Source organism: Lucilia cuprina, chromosome 5 (assembly GCF_022045245.1).
Source record: "Lucilia cuprina isolate Lc7/37 chromosome 5, ASM2204524v1, whole genome shotgun sequence".
Lineage (NCBI taxonomy): Eukaryota > Metazoa > Arthropoda > Insecta > Diptera > Calliphoridae > Lucilia > Lucilia cuprina.
The window spans coordinates 59,635,344-59,660,359 of NC_060953.1; the positions used below are offsets into that span (position 1 = coordinate 59,635,344).

Genomic DNA, 25,016 nt, shown 5'->3' on the forward strand with positions numbered 1-25,016 from the left:
ACTGAACTAGAACTGAACTAGAACTGAACTAGAACTGAACTAGAACTGAACTAGAACTGAACTAGAACTGAAATAGAACTGAACTAAAACTGAACTAAAACTGAACTAAAACTGAACTAGAACAGAACAAATTTATGTTGAACAAAGTAGTTCAATTAAGTAGCGAGTGCCACGGATATTCTACTCCTGCATTGTTTTCTAGTTGGGGGTGGTTGAGTTGTTGTTATAGAATCAGTTTATTGACTTTTTGTTTCAATTATATTTGCTTTTGTTGTAGGAAGTCACTATTTATTTATTCAATGCAATGAAGGCGTTTCAATTTTTTGTGCTTTTGACTACTACAATAACAACAAAAACAAAAATTTCGTACAAAATCTTAAAAGACATCTATGGGCAAAACAACAAAATTAAACGAAATACATTTAACCAATTTGTATTGTAGTTGACGTTTATGATTATTTTGACACTTGAGCGCAAAAAAAAACGCATTAAATCATTATAATGAACTTGAACTTAAACAAACGGGAACAAAAAAATGTCTAAAGAAAGTTGAAAAAATTTAAAACAGGCAACTATTTAGCATTACATTAAACTCCCCCTCATATGGCACGTAGGAAATGCATTTAAAATTTCTAATAAATCGCTACAAAAAAATACTCATTATTATTTACATTTATTTTAAAATATTTCTGGTCAGTTTAGTATTTATTTGTTTTAATTTTTTAGACGTGAAAAATTCCATTAATTTGTTTTTTTAAATAAAAATAAACAACAAAAATAAATTACGCCACCTACAATGGAATCAAATCTCTTTACAAATACTTTTCAAATGATTTTAGAATTGAAGAAAAAAAGAAACAGAATATTAAAATGATTTAAATTTAATCCGTAAACCTTGAAATTTTAAAGTTTAACTGTTGCTTTTGCTGCAACAGCTGTTGACTGGACAATTTTATTGTTTTCAATTTCTTTAACATTTTGTACACAAAAGCGAATGAACAATATGAGCAGCAATAACATTTTATTAAAAACTTTCCATTTTCCCTTTTCATTTAGTCAGTTTGCTGGTTGGTTGTCATACATAAAATTGTTATAATTCAAAAATATTACCCAGAATTGACCTTTACATAGAAGGTTAAATAAAATAACATTTGGCCATATATTTCTAGTTATTCTTTTCTTTTTCACTGACTGAGATTTTGTTGTAGACTTCGTTATATGTTTGTAGTTGTATTTCAATTTATGACTTTTACCAGTTACGAGTTAATAATTGTTGTACTTATTTTGCACAAAAAAAAAAGATGAGATTCTATTTGTTGTTACAAATTGCAGATTTTAATCAGTGTCTTTAGAAAATGTAATAAGAACATGTTTTAAAGTGAAAGGATGGCTAATGGAGTTGTGTACTTATACCAATTATGAAAACATCTTTTATGAAAATGATTGTAAATTTATGAAGAAAATATGAAATTCTGATGAAACATTAAAGTTGATAATTATATAAAAGAACTTCTTCTGCTTTTCCAAAACACCAAATCGCCAACCAACCAAGATCAAATGTTAGAGGTTTGTGAATGTCAATAGATCAGATTGTGTTTTAGTTTAAAAAAAGTTATTTACTTAGGGCGAGTTTCTTACTCATCAGTTAAACTAGGCTTACCTTGCTGTTAGATTAAACTCGGAACAAATTTAGGTGGACTTTAACCGATAATTGTGTTTTTCAGTGTTTTTCACTCAAAAACATAAACAATGAACAGCTGTTTTTTGCAAACAATACTTTTGTAAAATGGAAAATTTTGGAAAAATGTTAAATAAACATTTAAAACAATAATTAATGAAACAAAATAAATCAGAAAATTGCAATTTACTTAAAATATTATGTTTTTGTTCTTCCGAAATCATTGTTTTATTGGTTTTGTTAATTGTGTTTTCTCTCTTATAACTTGAGTTTAATTGGCCAATTACACTCAGTTAAACTAAGATAATAAGTAACTTTACTGATAACTGAAAAACACGAAACATATATTAAACCAGGTTTAACCAAAGAATGAAGATTACCTTTATCAGAAAAACTCGCCCTTAGTTAGTTATTAAGTTAATTGGTAAGTTATTTGCTCGTTTAAAATGTTTACTCAAACACTATAAGGTACGGTTTTTAATTTGCAATTTTTACACATTCGCATTTAATCTGAAATCTAGATTTAACTTCAATTAACTCAAAGCGTTATACAGATTAATTACAACTACCAATTAATCTTTTACTTAAATTGTAAAATTGATAATCCATAGATCTTGTCTACTTAATTATAAAATTTAAGCCGATTTTATTAGAACATAATTCACCAAGTCATTTAAATAACCATCTAATTTACAGCTCATAAATGTTGTTAAAGAAAAAACTTCATTCATAGTTAAAAAAACACATAAATAAGACTTAAACAAATTTCTCTTGAAAAATTTTTTTCTTTACAAATAGGCGTGTGTATTAAATACTTTAAAACTGCAATAAAAGTCACATCAGTATCTACAAATATAGATAAAGTTTAATATTTTGGAGAAGAAAGCAAAAAAAAAACCAAGTGCTTGATAAGAATAATACTCTGAGGAAGACACAACTGCATCATTCATTAAAAGTTATTTACTAACCAAACTTGTAGTAATGTGTGCTGTTGTTATACCCTACAGTGGGGTTTGTGCTGATGTTTGTAACGTACAATAATATTGGTCCTATACCCATTTTTAAGTATATCAATCGGTTCAGAATCATTTTCAAAGTCGATTTAGCAATGTCCGTCCGTCCATTCGTCTGTCCGTCCGTCTTTCCTTCAATGTTAAAATTATAATCAAACTACAGGTCGCAATTTTGAAGATAATACAATGATTTTCTATCCCTAGGCCCCAAATAACTGAAACCGCCGAATAGGGCTTGTAAACCTTGTAATCAAACTACAGGTCGCAATTTGGAGCCAATTCAATGAAATTTGGCACATGATCTTTTATGGTACCGTAGACGAAGCCTATTGAAAATAGTTAACATAAGTCCATTATTTCACCTAGTCCTCATACAACTGAACCTGCCAAATAAGGTTTTTTAAGTTTAAAATTATGTTTTGTCGTAACTCGACAAAAAGCTGCAAAACCATGTTCTATACTAGTCTTGATGACCCCAATGAACTTTTTAATTATAGGGCCTCATTTGAACCTAGCCCCTCTAAAAAGCCCCCATGAAAATTTTACTTAAATATCCACAGTTTTATTAAACTGTAAATACCTTTAGTATATCTAAGGCATCACACATTTTATTCGTATAGAGGTGTAGGGTATTATATGGTCGGCCTCACCCGACTATAACTTCTTACTTGTTTTTTTTTTTGGTTAGGAAAATAAAGGGTGTGACATGTGAATGGTGTTAGTATTGAGAAAAGTAACTAACGATCTATCTATCTATCTATCTATCTATCTATCTATCTATCTATCTATCTATCTATCTATCTATCTATCTATCTATCTATCTATCTATCTATCTATCTATCTATCTATCTATCTATCTATCTATCTATCTATCTATCTGTAACTTCTGGATAACTTCAGTAAACTACAGACTGATTTTCATCTAGTTTACAAAAATTTTAAAACGATCCTCAACACCCTTTTGCCATTTTCAACCACACACAACAATATCGTTTCGTTAAGAAAACAAGCAGGAGGTTTATTTTCCAATAATTACCAACAAAAAAAAAAAAATAACCAAAAACATGTGGAAAATTATAGTCTGGATCAACCGACCATATGATACCCTTCACTGAAATTGTTTATTTTTCCTAGAGAATCAAAATCAAATTTTATAAAAAAGACATTTTATGAGAGCGAGGAGCAACAAAGGGTCGATTCTTAAAAAAATTTTAAAGAGGAATGTATTTTTATATAAATTTGCTGAATTTTGAACATTCAAGATATTTTTAAAGGGGTGAAATAATATACCGATTTCAATCAAAATCAAAATATCTTGAAAACTTCGTCTTGTATATGGACAACCGGACAGAACATGTCTTAATCGTATTAATCGGTATACTTTAAGGTGGGTGCGGGATAAATATTTTTGAGTGTAACAAACATCAGCACAAACGTATAATACCAACCCAACTATAGTGGTGTAGGGTAAAAAAAGCAAATGAAAAACCCACTTAATTTCAAGAAAAAAAAACACAGTATCGAAAACTGAAAACAACAAATAAAACTGTAAAAATTTATGACACTTTTTTACTTGTTCTTGAACACTGCTGCTCTTCATGCAGATGTTGTAAAAATGCTTGTAGCCGTTTTTTAGTGTAACCAAATTTTTGTTGTTTCCATATTTTTTTTGTGGGTTTTTCACTTCACATTTTTTTTTTTGCCGTAAAACAAACAAACCAACAACTAACAAGATACTCTAAAACACATCTATATGTGACAAACAAGTAGTGTTGAGAATTTGTTAAGTATGAGTGTTGGTAGTTAAACTAAGCCAAGTTAAAAACAATATACGGTTAACGCCTATATGTAGATGGAAAAAATTGGCAATGGCAAAATATGAAAAAAAAGAATAATTTGCAGCAAATGTTAGTTTTTCAACAACAAGAGGAATTTTCAGAAAAAAAAATACTATCAATAGTATTTTGGAACACAACATCCGCTAACGATAAATATCATGCTTCGATTTCCAACAATAAAAATAAATTCTTTTTTCTATTTTCGAATAACTGAACCTCCGAAATTTCGGTATCATTGCTCTTATTTCCACATTATCTACAATTTTCACTTTACCGTCATTCTAACTTCAGTTGTTATTAAACCTAATGTAGGGTATTTTTTCGAGAAATTTTCTCGAAAAAATAACTAGGCACATTGCCATGTCATGTTGTACATTGAAATTAAATATAAAAAAAAAATTCAATAAACACCACAGACATACACAAAGTAGGTTACATTTATAAGGTAAATTTAGGAAAAAAAATAGAAACACAAATTGGTAAAAGAAAATAGAAAACAAATTAAATTAACTTAAATGATTTTCAAATAAAGAAACGAAAAAAATTTTGCAAAAAGTTTTCAAATATTTGCATGTAATTAACGTTCATATGCTTGTCTGTAACATAATTGGCAAAAGGACATACTGGGAAAAAGATATTTGATAATTGAATGAAATGAAATGACAAAATTTCATAACGAAATTGGTGTTATTGAAGTTGGAAATTCGACAGGAAGTACAAAAAATTTGTTTGTATTGGTAGGAAAAAGGAAGTGTTATTATACATATCAAAATGTAATTTGGTAATTTTGATGTTTGCAACAAAAAAGCAGCATAAGTTAACATAATTGGAAACTCTGAAAAAATTCTAACTTGTTGAAAGTATATCTATCTATCTATCTATCTATCTATCTATCTATCTATCTATCTATCTATCTATCTATCTATCTATCTATCTATCTATCTATCTATCTATCTATCTATCTATCTATCTATCTATCTATCTATCTATCTATCTATCTATCTATCTATCTATCTATCTATCTATCTGAATAAGTTATTTCCTTAACATCTGTGTAGTGCACTATTCTATTACATGAAACACCTTGTGACTACCCAAAATGTCAAAACCCATTACCATCTACTTGACTCAACATTTTCAATTGAAATATTACAGCCTCCAAACATAGTTCTTAATATGACCTTTAACAAACTCAAGCATTTGTCCTAGAGTTATTGCATTGGCCAAGACAAAAAAATCCTTCAAATTAAATATAAAAATATAATGTATGCTCTATAACAAACAACCTTACAACTGCTGCAATAACGAACAATTCCAGAAGAATAAACAAACAACCATATAAACTCAATTTAATAATAATCTGTTTCATTGAAACAAAATCATGGTTACATGACATTTGACATGTCTAGTATACAAAGATATTAAAAGAACATACATATTATTTACATTGTTCGTTTTAGTATTAAATTCTAATGCAATCATCGAAGCAAACTAACACGTGCTTAACTCATTCAGCCTGACATTCAGTCAGTCAGTCAGTCACTCACTCATTCACTTTATTCGAGTCCCTTCAGGTCTATCAATTTTGTTCATCCATTTACAAACAATTTCGCACATTTTACATATTAAATTTTAAAATGTATAAATCGCATGAATATCTTAAAGATACTTATGTATCGCATACAGTGTTAAAGCATTATTATCAACCCACAACACATTGAAGTAATCGTCACTTGATATGAATGCACTTTAGTGTGTGTTTACTCGAGTGACATTTATATTTGTTGCAAAAAAGATAACATTTACAGTGTAACAAGTAAATATTAAAAAAATAATAAATTTTCTATGTTGTTGAAAATGTGTTGAAGTTTATTTTTTTCATTCATTTCTGCATCGATTAAACTTTATTGCAAATTAATTTTGTGGTTATTATTGTGTTTTACCCTGTTTTAAGTAGGTATTACCTACGTCTATTGTCAATTCAAATACTTATCCTTGTCATCGATTGTCTAAGTGTTTTGGCGTATGTGTGCGTGGTGCTTTTGTCGATGTGTACTTACATACGTAACTGTTTGCATTCCACAATTATGGATTTTCCGTGGAAAAGAGAACAATGTTTAATTGTTCAAACAATAATAGCATTGATTAATTAAAAAGCATTTCATTGGTTTTTTTCTTTGAACCCCATACTACTTTTCGTATGGGGTTTAAAGCGATATCGATCTATAGACCATAGTTCTCAACAATTTGTTGAGGCAGATTATTGCTCCGAATTTTAAATAGACTATAAAGCAGACTATAGTTGTGACTATAGAACAGACTACAGACAATTTTTTAGTTCTAATTGTATACCAGAGTTCACAATAAATCTTGAAAAAAAAAATATAGTAAAGAAGGTACATAGTCCACAATATATGAATGTTTATGGTCTTGGCTATAGTTCAGACTATTTACCGAAAATAGTTCAGAATTTAGTCTTGAATATAATCTTGACTATATTCTTAAGACAAGATTAAAGTCTGGAATATAGTCCAAATTTATTGTAGAGTGCAGGGGGATTATAGTACAGACAGACCCCCATTCTTAAGACCATACTCTTAGAATAGAGTCCAGATAAAAAGCCTATCTATAATTCAGATTATAAAACAGAAAAGATTGCCATAAAATATTTTATATTATTGGCCAGACCATACTCAGATTATAGTCCAGAATATAATTCAGAATATTGTTTAGAATATAATTCTGAATAAAATTAGAATATAATTTAGTCCAGAATATAGTGCCAACTATAGATTACAGTCCAGTGTGGATTCGAGTAGATTTAAGTCCAAACTATAGACCAGACTATATTATAGAGTCTAGAACGTAGAACTATCTAAAGACCAGACATTCCGAAAAAGGAACAAAATATGGCAGATGTTATAGTCCGGACCATAATATATAGTCCGGAATATAATATAATATGAAGGGTATATTACCGACTATAGGCCCGTATATACTTTAAATCATGTAATAAACCAGACAATAGGTCAGATTTTATTCTTACTAAAATCAAGAATATAGAGCAAACTATAAAAAAAGAAGTGAATGCTATTGTCCAGAAAGGAAATAGAATTTTATCTTGACCGCATAGATAATCCCTGCATGCGTTTAGTCGCGGTCGAGAATCATACACGCCAGTATTTCTATAAAATCCTTTTCCAACAGACATCCTATATCTAAATACTCAAAATAATTGTAGTGGTACGTTAGGATGTTAGGATATATTTCTAGAAAATGAGGTGCTTGCTACTACTGCGGTATCCTTGACTGTAAAATATACAAGTGTGTACACATGACCATTTAAAGATTGACATTTAAGCGTCAAAAGTTTCCTTGTAAATCTTTGTTTAGCTCTATAACAAAAGAACAATAAAGCTAAAGTAAACAACGACCTTGAAGTAGTAATTTTCATTAAAATTTGTGTTTGAACAAGTTATATGGTAAACTTAATGTACTTAGAATAAAATATTGATTTTTTTCGTTTGTTTAAAAATAACTTTAATATAAGAAAAATTTTGAAAAAAAATTAAATTCAGGTTGGTTGTAGCGATTTTATTACCTCCAGATATAAAGTCGTATGTTTATGAAAGCTTTAAATATTTTGACAGGAATTTAAAGGAAAATTTAGCTATATGGTTAAACTACTTTAAATATTACAACTAAAATATTGTAAATTTTTACAACAGTCATAATATTTCAAAATATATATGTAGTTTTCTTTTTAAACAACATGTTTTTAATGAAAATTTATTTAGTTGATAAAAAACAACTTACATTTAATAAAATAATTAACATTATGACTAGAGTTTAAGATAATCTTACAAATACTATATTAATATTTTAGTTTAAATAATTAATATACATTAAAAAACATTAAAAAAACATGTTAAATGACTTGATTTCAATTTCAAACAAGTCTAGTGGATACAAAACTAAAAATTTAAATAAAAAATTTGCATAAGTAAAACTTTGCTTAAGTTTTGTGAAATAAAATAAAATGATTTTATAAAAAGTCGACAACAATTTTCCTTTTTTTATTTTAGTAGTTTTTTGTAGAGGAAAAAATTTAAAATAAAAAAAATCAAACACAAACAAGAAAATAATAGTGTAAAATTGTGGGCAAAGACATGCAAATTATATTTTTGCTGTAAAATTCACACACATATGTATACACCAAAAAATCGTAGTTGTATTTAAACAAACGAGACGAAACGATAAACGGAAGTTGAATTACATGTGAGAAAGACTAAAGTCAAATGAACCCAGTAGGAACAATTTTGTTTTAAAGAGCAAGTTCTCATTCTATAAAACTGGTTATGTTTAAACAAAATGCCACATTACAGTCTAAAATATATACCAGGCTATAGTTCTGATCATAAACAATAAAGTTCAAACTACATCACAAATTTTGCCCAGAACGTTGAAAGGACTATAATCAACATTATTTAATAAAGAGAACTACAAATTGGAATAGATGTAAGACTACAAACCGCAACAGGACCAGATTATAGAATAGGTCAGAATACAAACTATAGAACAGATGTAATACCAGTCAACAGACCATATGTCAGATCACAGAACGTACTACAGAAGACTTTTAAACCGATCAACCTAAAGTCCAGACTAAAGTCAAATTAATAATAGTGCAGACTACAGTCCAGGCTATAGACTATAGTCCATGTTATAGACTATAGTACAGGCTTAAGACCAAACTATAAGCCAGACTAAAGATCAGACTATAGTCCAGACTATACCCAAGACTACAGTCCAGACTATAGACCAAACTAAAGTCCAGACTATAGATCACACTATAGACAAGAATATCTACTACTTTAATATAACGTCCTAAATTTTCATCCAAGTTCAACCCAGACTAAAGAAAAGTTTTGGTCCCGATTATAATAAAAAGTAAAGTCCGGACTATAATTCAAACTTTGTTCTAGACAAGAATCCAGACTATATTCCGAACTACAGATCAGACTATAGTCCATACTATAGTCTTGACTATAGTCCATACTATAGTCCAAACTATAGTCCATACTATAGTTCATACTATAGTCCAGACTATAGTCCAAACTATAGACCAGACTATAGAACAGACTACAGTCCAGGCTATAGAGCAGACTATAAAAAATCACTACTTTAATATATCCTACTAAATTTCCTACCGAGTCCTAACCAGCTTTACCTATACTATAGAGTAGAATTTGTGATTATTGCAATAAAAATAAAAAGACACAGGGAAAAGAAGAAGAAAAAACAAAAATGGGGAAGTGTGGTTTGTTTCAGGTGATTTGAATGCATCAGTATTATTTCCACACACATACACCAACCAAATCAAATAACAATTTTCTTACGGAAATTTATATCATGTATGATTATGGTTGATTATAAATGATTATGGGATTCAAAATACATATACATATATAGAAAAAAATCAGACACAAAAAATACCAAAAGATTTTTAGAGAATTGTCTTGTTGGTAGTAAAACATTTTTGCAATATATCATTATTTATTTTTTCTTCCATCGCTTTTGGTATTTGTTTAAAACAAGTGTTTAAAAATGATTTATATTTCTTTAATGTTGTAAAAATTACAAAAAAAAGAAATAGAAATAACAAGTGCGGTTGTTTTTGTGCAATTGAGTGAGTGAGTGTACAAGTCAAAACTCCAACTCTCTGCAAAAGCGATTGAGGTTGATTTGATTTATAAATCAAACAACCTACTTATGAAATGTATTTAAGTAACAGTGGAGCTATTACGGGGATATAGAATAAATTATAAAACAGACTAGACTATAGATCAGACAATAGTCCAGACTATAAACTAGACTATTGCTCAGACTATATATCACTCACAATCGAGACTATCAATCAAAATATAGTCATGTTTATATAGTCAAGACTGTATATCAAACTATAGCTTACAGAACAAGCTATAGTTCAGAATATAGACCCACCAGTCAGTCAGACTATAGTCCAGACTAAATTCTGGACTATAGTCCAGACTATATAACAGATTATTGTCCAGATTATAAACCAGACTATAGTTTAGACTGTAAACCACACTATAAATCAAATTATAGTTTAGATTATATAACAAACTACAGTCCAGAACAAAGACAAGACTTTAGTACAGACTAGAATATAGTCCGAGCTATAGATAAAACTATAGTTCAGTCTATATACAAAACTATAGTTCAGACTTTAGGCCAACCTATAAGTCAGACTATGTTCCGGACTATAGAGCAGATTATAGTCCAAACTATAGTTCAGATTGTAAAACAGACTTTAGTCCAAATTATAAACCAGTCAAGTTCTGATTATAAACCTGACTATATGTCAGACTCTTTACCAGACTATATACAGATTATAAAGCAGACTATACACCTGACTACATATTAAGAAGACTATAGATCAAGGCCTGGACTCCGAAGATATTAGATATTGCCTGTTAAAACATTTGTCAGATCTCTCTAACCCCAATTGAAGAATAATATAAAGTTCCCACAAATTTTAATTTAGAAGATTTTATATCACCTTAAGACTAATTAATTGATTTATTATAAAGTTTAGCCCACTGTTAATCTTCTAACTTGTTTACACAATTTTTGTTGGTCTTGTGGTCGTACAACATGACTTACTAACAGATAAACTTGCATCAAGGCAACATGAAATAAAAAGACGTAATTGTCATACGGTTTATAATGACGATTACTTTATTTATATATATATATTTTTTATTGCAAAGTCTACTATATATTTACTACGACCACAACTTACTAACTACGTCCATGTAAATAGTTTTATAAATATATTGCAAATAAAAAACTACAGCTTCAAAGATGCTGTTGATCCGGTTACAATTTACAAGAGAATTCAATTTAATATGATAAATATTTAATGTGTGATTTTATTGCTTTTACTACTTGATTATTTATAAATTATAATGTTTGTAAATTGTACAACATGTTCGTTGCTATAATTATTATTTTATTGTCATATTTATACTCGGTTGCCACCACAAAAACTTTAATGAGAAATAGCGGTGAAATTATTATTATTTTCTCATTATAAAATCAAATCAAATAAATATGTTTAACTGTATCACTTAAACTTATAATAATGTAATTAGTTTTTGCAAATAGAGAAGTTACAACAGTAATAGCAACAAAAACCAAAATCATAAATTATCAGGATGTAATTATGGTTTATTTTTTTTTTATATGGACATAACTAGAGTAATGAGTTTGAAGTAAAAAATAAATATATATGTATTTGATTTTATGAAACATTTAAGCAATATATTATAAACATATTTCGTATAGAGTTATATGGGCCATAAATAGTAAAACAAAATTACTAAAATGTTGTAATAAATTGCAAAAATTTGTCATTAATATAATTGTTAAAATTTATTTATGACAAGACAAATGAATTTGAACAATTAGCTTGTATTTGTATTGCAAAGTACTTCCTAACAATTAACAAATGGTATCATAATTTTATTTACTGTACGGTTTTTTATACAAACATTTAAAACCAGTTGTTTTTAAGATTATTAACTTTGTAATTAACAGTTTAATTAAGAAAAATCTGCTTGAACTGCAATTATCTACAGTTTACGACAAAAAAAAAAAAACAGTTTTCGATAAATTCTGTTTTAATAAAAATTTTCGATAAATTTCCTTTTTTAGAGAAGATTTTCGATGAATTAACTTTTCGATAAACTTTCTTCTTTAAAAAAATCGATAAATTCTCATTTTATAACACAATTTTTTTAATTTTCTTTTATAAAAAAATTGTGATTTCTTTTTAAAAAATTCGTCGAATTTACTTATTTTTAGAAAATTTTCAATAAATTCTCTTTTTATAGAAAATTTTCAATAAATTTTCTTTTTATAGAAAATTTTCAATAAATTTTCTTTTTATAGAAAATTTTCAATAAATTTTCTTTTTATAGAAAATTTTCAATAAATTTTCTTTTTATAGAAAATTTTCATTAACATTTCTTTTTATAGAAATTTTTCAATAAATTTTCTTTTTTATAGAAATTTTTCAATAAATTTTCTTTTTTATAGAAATTTTTCAATAAATTTTCATTTTATAGAATATTTCCAATAAATTTTCTTTTTATAGAAAATTTTCAATAAAATTTATTTTTATAGAAAATTTTGAATATTTTTTTTTAGACAAATTTCAATAAATTTTCTTTTTATAGAAAATTTTCAATAAATTTTCTTTTTATAGAAAATTTTCAATAAATTTTCTTTTTATAGAAAATTTTCAATAAATTTTCTTTTTATAGAAAATTTTCAATAAACTTTCTTTTTATAGAAAATTTTCAATAATTTTTTTTTACAGAAAATTTTCAATAAATTTTTTTTTTACAGAAAATTTTCAATAAATTTTCTTTTTATAGAAAATTTTCAATAAATTTTCTTTTTATAGAAAATTTTCAATAAATTTTCTTTTTATAGAAAATTTTCAATAAATTTTCTTTTTATAGAAAATTTTCAATAAATTTTCTTTTTATAGAATATTTTCAATAAATTTTCAATAAATTTTATTTATAAAAAAAAATTATAGAAAATGTTCAATAAATTTTCGTTTTATAGAATATTTCCAATAAATTTTTCTTTTATAGAAAATTTGTAATAAATTTTTTTTGTAAAGAAAATTGTCGATATTCTTTTTATAGAAAATTATAGAAAAATTTTCTTTATATAGAAAACGATCAAAAAATTTAAAGAAAAATATCGAAAAATATATAAAAAAATGTAAATTAACTGAATGATTAATAGATTTCTTAAATAAATAATGGTCATATCTTTCAATCCCAGTCGTGGACCGAGTACAAAACAAAATTAATTGGAATAAATAAAGAATGTGTTCTAAACTAAATTACAAATTTATTATCAAAAGCAATCAATTATTAAAAAAGAAAAAAAGTCAACTAAATAATATTGTTGTAATTTAAATATTTTGCAACTACTTACTACACACTGGCTACTTGATACCAGGTGTAATTGTGCAGTTGCAAGAGAATAAATTAAGACCCTGCAGTTGACAGAACTAATATTTTTGCAAATTAGGAATAAACATTAAGTAATTGAAAATAACATAGACTAACTAGGCTTAGAATAGTAACAAAAGTAAGTATATAAAGCAAATACGCTATCTAATAGTATACTAGTGGATTGAAAGGTAATTAGTTAGCTTTTTACCATAGTTGCTTGTTAAACTGCAGGGCTTACAATGCACTTGATTAGTGTCGCTGCAACTGGTATTTGCAAATTTTGCTACAAGTTAATAATCATATTATTAACATTACTGTAACTACAGTTGCTGCTGGCTCTAACCAGACAATTTATATGGAACCATTACGTATTTGTAGTATTCATATAAAATCATATTAATACAGTAAATTGAAGGTCATAACACAATGTATGCTATAAATATTTCATACTAAATTGTTGTATACAAACGAGTGCACGTTTTTATATGTATGTATATTCAATAAAAGTGTGTAATTGTATAAATATAATTATTGTGGTTGAATTATTTAATGAATTAATAGAATACCTATAATATTTCTATAATAATTATTTAATATTTGTAGAATTTGAGGTTGAGTAGAACTACATATCAATTGTTGGTTTTAAATTATGAATTTAATTTTTAATAAATTAGTTTTGGTAATATTAGATTTTAAATTGAGATTAAATTTTATTTTGATGGTTTTTGGTTAACAAATTTAATTATAGTAATTTATAAAAATAAACTAACAAGTGAAATTTAATATAAATTTCTGAAATAATATGTAAAATTTGACTAATTATAAATCTTTTTGAAACATTCTCTGAAAAATTAAAATGCTGAACAATTTGTACACATTAGTTATTGTTTTAACAATGGATGATATTGGAGGCAGTTACATATCACACTCGCTTACAAATAGGTAGTTAAATAAGTACTTACTAAGATCGCCTGCAGATAAGGAAGTTAGGTAAGTAGTTTAGCTTCTGAGAGCAAAAATTACCTATTATAAGTTTTAACAATGCTAAAAAGTGTGTACAATAAGTATATATTATTTGTAAGTCATTACTGGACTCGTTCTATGTAATGCAGACGGTGTATAGTAGTAATTGTTTAGTAAATACAAACCATTTATGCTAGGTATGTAAGGTTACTACGGTATAATTTTTCATGAAAAATAACTGTTTAGCGGTATTTCGATAAATAGTTGCGTGTCTGAGTGTTTAAGTGACAAGTGTCAGTTCATTGGCCAGTCTCTGGACAAGTCAATAGACTGACACAAACATTCAATGAACTTGTCTACTGAATAGCCTTTGGATCAGTTTTTGAACTAGTCTACGAATTTGTCTATTGATTAGTTTATTGACTTGTCTATAGAATAGCCTGTTGACTACTGACTGTTTTATTGACTAGTCTATGGAATAGTATACGAACTAATCCATTGACTAGTTGACTACTGACAAATGAATTGCTTAGGCTATTGACTATTGTACCAATCTATTAACTAGCCTAGGGCTGTTGTCTTTCGTTGGGCTAGATTCTAAAGTAGTCTATGACTAGTCTTTGGACTAGTGTATGAAAAGAGCTTTGGAATAGTTTTGAGACTGGACAGATGACTATTCGGTGAACTAGTTGCCTTGTTTGTGGGTTAGTCTATGGGCTATTTTATTGACTAGTCTATGAACTGGTATGTTAACTAGTTCATGTATTCAACTTTGGAACAGTCTAATAACTAGTTCATTGCGAATTCTTTAGACAGCAAAATAATGATCAGAAGAGTCTATTACTGATTAGTCTATGTAAAATTATAAATAACAAGAAATTCAGAAACAGAAGATTAGATCTAGAGCAGGATAAAATTGGTATAAAATTTTAAAGTAGTAAACAGACTATTTTGTCAATTGCTAACTGACCAACGACTGTACAACTATATAATCAATAGATTATTCAATGGAACTGTCCATAGACTAATCACTAGTAGACTATAAAGTATAGTGTTTATCGTTCCATAGACTAGTTACTCCAAAGTCTTATCTCTTGACTAGACAAGACTTGTCTAGTCAAGAGATAAGACTTTGGAGTAACTAGTCTATGGAACGATAAACACTATACTTTATAGTCTACTAGTGATTAGTCTATGGACAGTTCCATTGAATAATCTATTGATTATATAGTTGTACAGTCGTTGGTCAGTTAGCAATTGACTAGACAAGACTTGTCTAGTCAAGAGATAAGACTTTGGAGTAACTAGTCTATGGAACGATAAACACTATACTTTATAGTCTACTAGTGATTAGTCTATGGACAGTTCCATTGAATAATCTATTGATTATATAGTTGTACAGTCGTTGGTCAGTTAGCAATTGACAAAATAGTCTGTTTACTACTTTAAAATTTTATACCAATTTTATCCTGCTCTAGATCTAATCTTCTGTTTCTGAATTTCTTGTTATTTATAATTTTACATTACATTATTTCCATAAATTGCTGATAATGTGACATAATAGTATTAAGCCCTCCCCAGTTGTTCAGTCGACCCAGTTGGAAATATTGGACACTTATTTAGACATTCATTTACGTGAATTTTTTGCATGAAAATTGTAAGTTTCCATGTTACAATTGATTTGTGAAAGAACGAAGGATATGTTGTCATGGAACTATTTTCCTTTGCACCGATTCAATGAAGAATTTGAGCTTCTTATCATACAAACAGCAAGAGAAAAAAGACAGTTAAATAGTTTGTTATCGAATTGTATAGGGAAACAAAAATAATTGCCTAAGACAAATATATAATTGTTTTATAAACCTAAAAATGTTAAGCCTTAATAAATTTTAATTTTAGTTTAACTAAAGGTTATCTAAACGTTTCCATAGGGTTGTAAATGTATCTTAAATGTAAATTGAAAAGTCATGAGTATGAGACTAACACGCGATATGTAAAATTTAAAAAACTATAAAACAAAAAATCATGTAATGTTGAAAAAATAAGTAGTAAAGTAGACATGAAGTAATAACAATAATCCGATGAAAGGGAAATTGAAATGGAGAGCAATGAAATAAAATCAAAATACCGGTGGTGGTATGGTAAAATAAACGTTTAATTACCACATGCAATAAAAAAAATATATACACAAAAAAAAAAGAAAATAAAATAAAAAAAATTAAATAATTTATAATGCAAAATCGTACATTAATAAAACCAGAAAATAAAGATTATGTTATATTTTAAATAAGAAACATTATTTTTACCTTATTTATGTTTAGATTTTTAAACGGTAAGTAATCATACCTGAAAATGGAAGAGAAAAAGTAATTTAAATTATTATTTAAATTAAAGACTTAAATAAACTTAAATTTATGTATTTCTATTTAAATCTAGGTAACTAGGTACTAATGTCTTTTATATAACATTTATCATGTTCCTGTGTCTAAACTGACAAAAAATACGCATAAATTTTTCAGTTCTATTTCCGTTTTGCCAAAAAAAAAAGAAAAAAAACGGTAAAACATTGAAACAAACAAACAGACGGATGTCTTTATGCCGGCATTGCAAAATAATAATAACAAACATACGGCCTGGCCTGCATTTGTAACACATACAATATTTATAACAAAACCCTACAGTTTTTAAAGTGGATTCAAAAATCTTGACGATAAATTAAAAAAAAAGTCGATGAAACTTTGATTTAGAAAACATTTTCAGTTTTCTACAAGAAAAAAATTTTTCTAAGAATTTGCTATCAATTGTGTTTTTTTTTTTAATTTACAAAATGTACGACCGATTTTTCGTTTTGCGATCAATTTCATTATTTTTGGATAATTTGCGATCACTTTATTTTCATAGAAGAATTGCGATCCATTTTCACATTATAGAAATTCAGTCATGGAATTTTACTTTATAGAAAATTGATAACAATTTTCTTTTTACAGACGGCTTACGATCAATTTTATATTTATCCTAAATTTGCTATCAAATTTTCTTTTATAGAAGATCTGCAATTAACTTAAATTTTTAAAAATTTGTGAATGATTTTTTTAGTTTAAATTTGTCTTTACTGAGTTGCCTGCCAAAAAAAGCTTTGCGATCAATTGATAACAATTTTCTTTTTACAGAAGGCTTGCGATCAATTTGATCTTTATCCTAAATTTGCTACCAAATTTTCTTTAATAGAAGATTCAATTTTTAGACAAAATTTCCTCGTGAAAGATTTTAGATCAAGTTGTGAAAAGTGCCATCAGTTTTCAGTCAACAAAATCATTACGATCAATTTAATCTTTATAGCTAACTTGCGATCAATTTTATTATCATTTACGATCAAATTCCACTTTATAGATAACTTGCGATCAATTTTCAATTTAAAGATGACATGCAACCAATATTCGCTTTATACAAAATGATAATTTTTTCCAATTTTCGATCAGTTTTTTTATATGAAATTTGCAATAATTTGTTATTAATGTATTTTGCCTTTTTATTCAATGTGCGATCAGTTTTCTATTTAAAAAGTATTCGCGATCTAATTTTCTTTTTACGAATATTAATAGGGAATTGATTAGAAATCTAATATTAATAGGGAATTGATTAGAAATTGATCGTAAATCTTATATAAAAGGAAAAATTTTTGTTTGCTTTCTGTAAAGAGTATAGTGATCGTAAATCTTCAATAAACGACTTGAGATCAATTAAGTTTGTCTTTTTGGAAAATGTGCGATCAATTTCCGGTCATTAAAAGCTTAACGATCGATTTAATCTTTATAGATAATAAGCGATCAATTTATTTTTTATATTTTAAATTTAATTTTTATTAAATATGCGATCAGTTTTCTCTATAATTAGTATTTGCGATCTCTTTTCTTTTTTCGGATATTAAAAGAAAATTTATCAAAAATCTTTAGAAGTAAAATTTATCGTAAATTTTTGACAAAAGGAACATTTTTTTAAATTTTCTTAAAAGAGAATAGTGATCGTAAATCTTCTATAAACGCAAAATTTAAAATTAATATTTTCTTCACAGAAAATTTTTACTTTTATAAAAGTTTTCTGTTTAATTTTCTTTTTACAATAGATTTCCGATAAATTTTCTCTTTATATAAGATTAGAGATCAATTTTGTATTTAGAGAATCAACGATCAGTTAATCTTCTATAAAGTGAAAATTGATCGCAAATCATCCGCACATTGAAAATTCGAGACAAGTTTTCCATAAAGTAAAATTTCTAGTCAAATCTTTTATGAAATTAAAATTGATCACAGAGACAAGAAACTGATCGCACATTTTCAATAAAACTTGATCTAAACTCTTACATGAAAAGAATATTAATTAAAAAATTTTGCTTCAAAATAAAAATTGATCACATTGATCCATAAATAAAAATTTAATCGCAAATTTTATATTCTCTTTATTAAAAATTTGCAAACAATTTGACTTTTATAAAATATTTTTAATAAAATTTATTTTTATATAAGACTTGAGATCAATTTTGTTTTTAAATGAAATAAGCGATCAGTAACCTAATTTACAGAATATTCCAACAATATTCTCTTCTCAAATTCTTTCCCTATTTTCATCAAAACTATTGTAAAAAAACATTTTTGCATATGTAAAAGAAATTTATTCTTTTATTTCCTTAAAATTAAGAACCCCTGATTTTCGGTTATTTAATTTTTGACCATTTGCCTACTTGCACAAATATCTATGTATTTAGCCAAATATGCTATTGGCTGACTTCTAAATAACCTGACTATAATATAGTTTTTCATTTTACTTGCTGTTGTGCTCAGTCTAGTTTCAGTTTGTGTAATTTTTTTCCAATTTTTTTTTTTGTTTTTTTTTTGCATTTCAGCCTACAACTGCAAATATAACTGGCTTTTGGCCAATTCCCAGCACTCTATTTAATGGCAAATTGTATACTAGTAGCTTGAACACAATAACAAATAAAAGAAAAAAAAAACAATTTTAAATTGACTTAAGTAAAGTTAAATTTATTTGAAAATAAAATAAAAAATATGTTAAAATTTAATTTCGATAGATTATAGCAAAAATATTTAGCACATAAGTTCGTTGAAATCGTTCGCAATTTGCAAAAATTCTTCCTAAAGTCACCTTTTATAAGAGTCCTTTAAAAACATTGCGCAGCTTTTTTGTTGAAATTAAAAAAATAAAATTTCTACTTTTTTTATTACCAACAACATTTCTCAATTATCACTCTTTTCCGCATTATAAATTTTGTCTGACACTAAAAAATCATAAAAATTAAATCAGAACATGCAAATTATTATCAAACAGCTCCCACCCTCTTTCAAAAAGAAATATTATTAAAACTGATGTCATATTTGTATCACTTACATATAAGTAGACTATAACCAAATTTATATCAATGTAATGTAAAGTAAATTTAACATTATAAATGATTCATAAAAATCATGTAATAAAAAAAATATTTTAATCATTATAATTTATTTTATTTGCAAAAGTAAGTATTTTTAATAAATGGTAAATTTAATTAAAAGGAAAACAATGGAAAAATGTACAACAATAAGATTCCACTCAATTAATATTTAAAATAAAACAAAGACTTAACATAATGCTGATTAATACAATTAATGATATCATTAATAAGAGAGAAAAATTTACGATTATTTTTTTATAGAAAATTTAAGAGAAATTTCTTTTCTTATAGAAAAAAAATTTCTATAAAATTTTTTTTTTATTGAAAATTTTCGATAAATTTCCGTTTTATAGAAAATTTACGATCAATTTTCCTTTTATAGAAAATTTACGATCAATTTTCTTTTTACAGAAAATTTACGATAAATTTTATTTTTATAGAAAATTTACGATAAATTTTATTTTCATAGAAAATTTACCATACATTTCCTTTATATAGAAAATTTACCATTAATTTTCTTTTCGATAATTTTTTTATAGAGAATTTTCAAAAAATTTTCTTTTTCTAGAAAATTTTCGTAAAATTTTAATTTTATAAAAAATTTTCAATAAATTTTTATTTTATAAAAATTATCGATAAATTTTCATTTTATAAAAATTATCGATAAATTTTCATTTTATAAAAATTTTCGATATATTTTCATTTTATAGACAATTTTCGATACATTTTCCTTTTATAGAACATTTTTGAAAATTTTCTTTTTATAGAAAATCTTCGATAAATTTTCTTTTTATAGAAAATTATCGACAAATTTTCTTTTTATAGAAAATTTTTGATACATTTTTCTTCTATAAAATATTTTCGATAAAGTTTCTTTTTATAGAACATTTGCGATAAAGTTTATTTTTATTAAACATTTTCGATAAATTTTCTTTTTATAAAACATTTTCGATAAATTTATTTTTAAAGAACATTTTTGATAAATTTTCTCTTTAGATAATATTTCCTATAAATTTTAATTTTATAGAAAATCTTCGATAAATCTTCTTTTTATAGAAAGTTGTCGATAAATTTTATTTTTATAGAAAATTGTCGATAAATTTTCTTTTTATTGAAAATTTTCGATAAATTTTCTTTTTATAGAAAATTGTCGATAAATTTTTCTTTTATAGAAAATTGTCGATAAATTTTCTTTTTATAGAAAATTGTCGATAAATTTTCTTTTTATAGAAAATTTTCGATAAATTTTCTTTTTATAGAAAATTTTCGATAAATTTTCTTTTTATAGAAAATTTTCGATAAATTTTCTTTTTATAGAAAATTTTCGATAAATTTTCTTTTTATAGAAAATTTTCGATAAATTTTCTTTTTATAGAAAATTTTCGATAAATTTTCTTTTTATAGAAAATTTTCGATAAATTTTCGATAAATTTTCTTTTTATAGAAAATTTTCGATAAGTTTTCTTTTTATAGAAAATTTTCGATAAGTTTTCTTTTTATAGAAAATTTTCGATAAGTTTTCTTTTTATAGAAAATTTTCGATAAGTTTTCTTTTTATAGAAAATTTTCTTCTCAAAGAACAGTTTCGATAAATTTTATTCTTAGGGAACATTTTCGATAAATTTTCTTTTTATAAAACATTTTCAATAAATTTTCTTTTTATAGAACATTTTCGATAATTTTTTTTCAAGAACATTTTCGATAAATTTTCTTTTTTAAAATATTTCCGATACATTTTTTTAAAACATTTTCGATAAATTTTCTTTTTATAGAACATTTTCCATAGATTTTCTTTTTACAGAATTTTTTTTTATTATTAAAGTACATTTTCGATAAATTTTCTTTTTATAGAACATTTTCGATAAATTTTCTTTCTATAGAACATTTTCAATCAATTGTCTTTTTATAGAAAAATTTTAATAAATATTCTTTTCGTAAAATTTTCTTTTTATAAAAATCTATCAAAATATTTTCTTTTTAGAAAATTATCGATAAATTTTCTGTTTGGAGAAAACTTTCGATTAATTTTCTTTTTATAGAAAATTTTTGATACATTTTCTTTTTATGAAAATTTTTGATACATTTTCTTTTTACAGAAAATTTTCTAAACCTTATATTTTACAGAAAATTTTCGCTAAATTATCTTTTGATAAATATTTTCGATAAATTTTCTTTTAATAATTTTTATTGTCGATAAATACAATTTTAAATAATTTTAAACTTTTTACCCATTAATCATTTCGTGCAATTTATATTCTTTAAAAAATTATGATTGTGTTTTTAAAGTTTTTTATTATTTTATTTTATTTTTCTTTATTTTATAATGAAAAAAAGTTAATATTTTTTTACCATTATTGGCTCAGATAAATAAATTGTCATAAGTACAAACACACGCAGCCAATCATACAAATATGATTGGTCTTACACGAATGTTTGTACGTACGACAATATGATGAAATGCATTTATTTATTATTGGAAAACACCATTGATTGAATACGAATGAGTCTATGTATAAAAATATTAATAGTAGGGAAGTATAGCGAAAAGGAATGTTATTTTTTTCAAAAGGAATATATAAAATATGAGACGTTAGTTAGAGTGTTACAGTGCTTAAGATCACCTTAAACTGTATATTTTGTTATGCATTTAAAATTATTGTTTATGTTTAACGTCATCATTCCCCTTGTTCTGTTAGTCATACAAACAGAATAATGCCAAATACAATATTTTCGTTGTCATCAACAATGAAGATCAGTTAAACTTTGTGTCATTCATTCGTTTGTTTATTTTTTGTCCTTTTTTGTACAATAAACTGTGATGGGACTACAATATTATTTTCCTTAATTTTTTTTTAGATTTATACCCTACGGCATTATGTATGTGATTATTTATGATATAAATTAACAGTTTATGAAAATTTCTTTTGGGACTTTAGTCGCGCAGAAAAAAAATTAAAATTTTGTCTGATTTAAGATGATTATTGAAGCAAAGTAACTAACAGGGGACCTACTGAATTTTGAGGTCATTATGATACATAAGTAGTGGTATAAATGACTTTCTGATTATCAGATGATCTTCATAGAGCTTTATATAAGGATTTTCTCAGTAATATTTTCCATGTAAAGGAACACACAACAATCCTAAAGCAGACCTATATGTATACCTTGGGATCTTCCTTTTGAAACTTATCAAACCCTAACCAAATATACCCATAGTCGTGTCATATTATCTTATCTCCTTATCCCTGTCCTTCTTTTAAACCATTGTCTGCCATAATACTTAACCTTCATTTAAGCTCTGTAAACATGTTCAAGTTTAAACCTCAAATCTCATTATAGGTTTTATGGTTATCGGCTAAAATCGCCCTTGACCAACCATACCATATATTGCATTTTACTCTTCCCTATTAATTTCATATACACATTGCAAAAATATTGTCTTTCTGTCCAAGTGAGACTGACTAACAGCTTGAAGTGCAATGATTGACAATGACTGACACTTATGGATGTGTAGTAGTCCGTCACTCAGTGGAGGTTTATCATCATTGTCTTTTGTTCGGCATTGCTCGTTCTGTGTACATATTTTAATAAGCCTTGAATTTTCAGTAATTCGTTGTAAATATTGTTCATTATATACATACATATGTATGTGTGTATTATTTGAACATATTCTCTTATATCCACATATAATTATGACTGCGACATTAAAAAACTGAAAATATTATAATTTTCCGCATGCATGAATATGTGATAAATTATTATTTTTTTTTTTTTTTTTTGTAAAATTTAATAAGTTGCTGTAGCTGCATAAACCTATAATTGCTAAAAACTTTGGACTATGTACTATTAAGAACGATACCCTAAATTAATAATTAACCGCTTATTAATTTAAAATATGAAGTAAATAACTACCTAACTAACTTAATAACTAACTACCTAACTTACCAAATAGCTAGCTAACTAACTACTAACTAACTAACTAACTAACTAACTAACTAACTAACTAACTAACTAACTAACTAACTAACTAACTAACTAACTAACTAACTAACTAACTAACTAACTAACTAACTAACTATTTAACTAACTAACTAACTTACTAAATAACTAACTAACTATCTTATGATCCGCAACAAGGTCCTTTGTAATGTAGGCTATGGATCGTAATGTATACAGGAGGGTTATTTTGCAATAAGTTAATTGTACTCTAATAACTTTTGAAAGAAACATCCAACAAAATCCAACAAAATCTTTACCTACCCGGTAAGTAGGCAAGTAATATTGCAGAAAAGTGTAAGTAGTTACTTTTTGGATGAATAACTACTTATTTTTGTTTGAAGATGATCAAAAAATAACTGGTTACAAATCTGCTTACCCGACTTTTCCGTATCTTAAACTGGTTTTACAGTTTTTTTATTTTTGCTAGTCTATTCTATTTGGAATGGTTTCCACACAAATGTAAATATCAAAATTTCTTAAAAAAAAAACTTCCAAAATCTACTACGTTTAGAAACATTTACTAATACTTATTAGGCATACGCTATAGACAAATGAGTACAAATTCTATTCGAAAAAAATTATTTTATATTATTGATAACCACAACTCATTAACAAGTAATGTATGAAATAACTACATATATTATTTGCAATGCTCATTACCAAAATTCTAAAATATTTTACTGGGAAGTAACAAATAAGATCCTCATTACCAAGTAATGTATGAAATAACTACAAACTATAATAACTATAAACATATCATAAATATAATAAATTAAGAATTAATAAGTAAAGTTTTGAAATATAACTTTATGCCATTTAACTAAAAAGACTTTGCAGAAGAAATTCGCCTAAAGGCTATTTAGTCAGAACACAACTATACATCTAGAAATACAACTTTTTACCATTCTGCTATTGGTATTATAGACCAGAAATCCTTTCTTAAGAAGACTTTTACTCAACTTTATATATACCAAAAATCTATTTAACATACATATTACTACTTTTCTCATATACATA

General features: G+C 25.9%; 1 protein-coding gene across 8 annotated transcripts in view; it reads right to left on the bottom strand.

Moving 5' to 3' along the window:
• Positions 1–25,016, bottom strand: part of LOC111675850 (supervillin) — a 330,599-nt gene that overhangs the window by 185,684 nt on the left and 119,899 nt on the right. The gene's annotated exons all lie outside the window — the stretch shown is intronic.